Source organism: Octopus bimaculoides, chromosome 4, assembly GCF_001194135.2.
Source record: "Octopus bimaculoides isolate UCB-OBI-ISO-001 chromosome 4, ASM119413v2, whole genome shotgun sequence".
Classification (NCBI taxonomy): Eukaryota; Metazoa; Mollusca; class Cephalopoda; order Octopoda; family Octopodidae; genus Octopus; species Octopus bimaculoides.
In genome coordinates, this window is record NC_068984.1 from 80,453,951 (window position 1) to 80,454,451 (window position 501).

The window sequence follows — 501 nt, forward strand, 5'->3', positions numbered from 1 at the left end:
TCGTCATCATCATCATCATTTCATTATTATTATTATTATTATTATTATTGTTATTGTTGTTGTTGTTGTTGTTGTTGTACCATACATGTTGTTTGTATCATTTAAAGTGCATTTTAACTTCTGAATCGTAAAAATGTCATTATGTCTATCTTTAGAAATAGCAGGCTACCATTATTCACAAAATATGTGACGCGGCTCCACCTTCGTTTTTTTTCTCTTTCAACCAAGTCGTCGTCTTCTTCTTCTTCTTCTTCTTCTTCTTCTTCTTCTTCTTCTTCTTCTTCTTCTTCTTCTTCTTCTTCTTCTTCTTCTTCTTCTCCTCCTCCTTTCTGCATTTGTTTCTTTTCCTTCCTTTCCTTTTTCTTTTCGTTTCCTTTTCTTACTTCTTTCTGTTTTTATTCTTCATTTTTCCTCTTTGTCTTCATTTTCTTCCCTCTCCGTCGTCTACTTAGTTTTCTTTTTGTTTGTCTTCTTTTCGTTTGTTTTTTTTTCTCTGTTTTC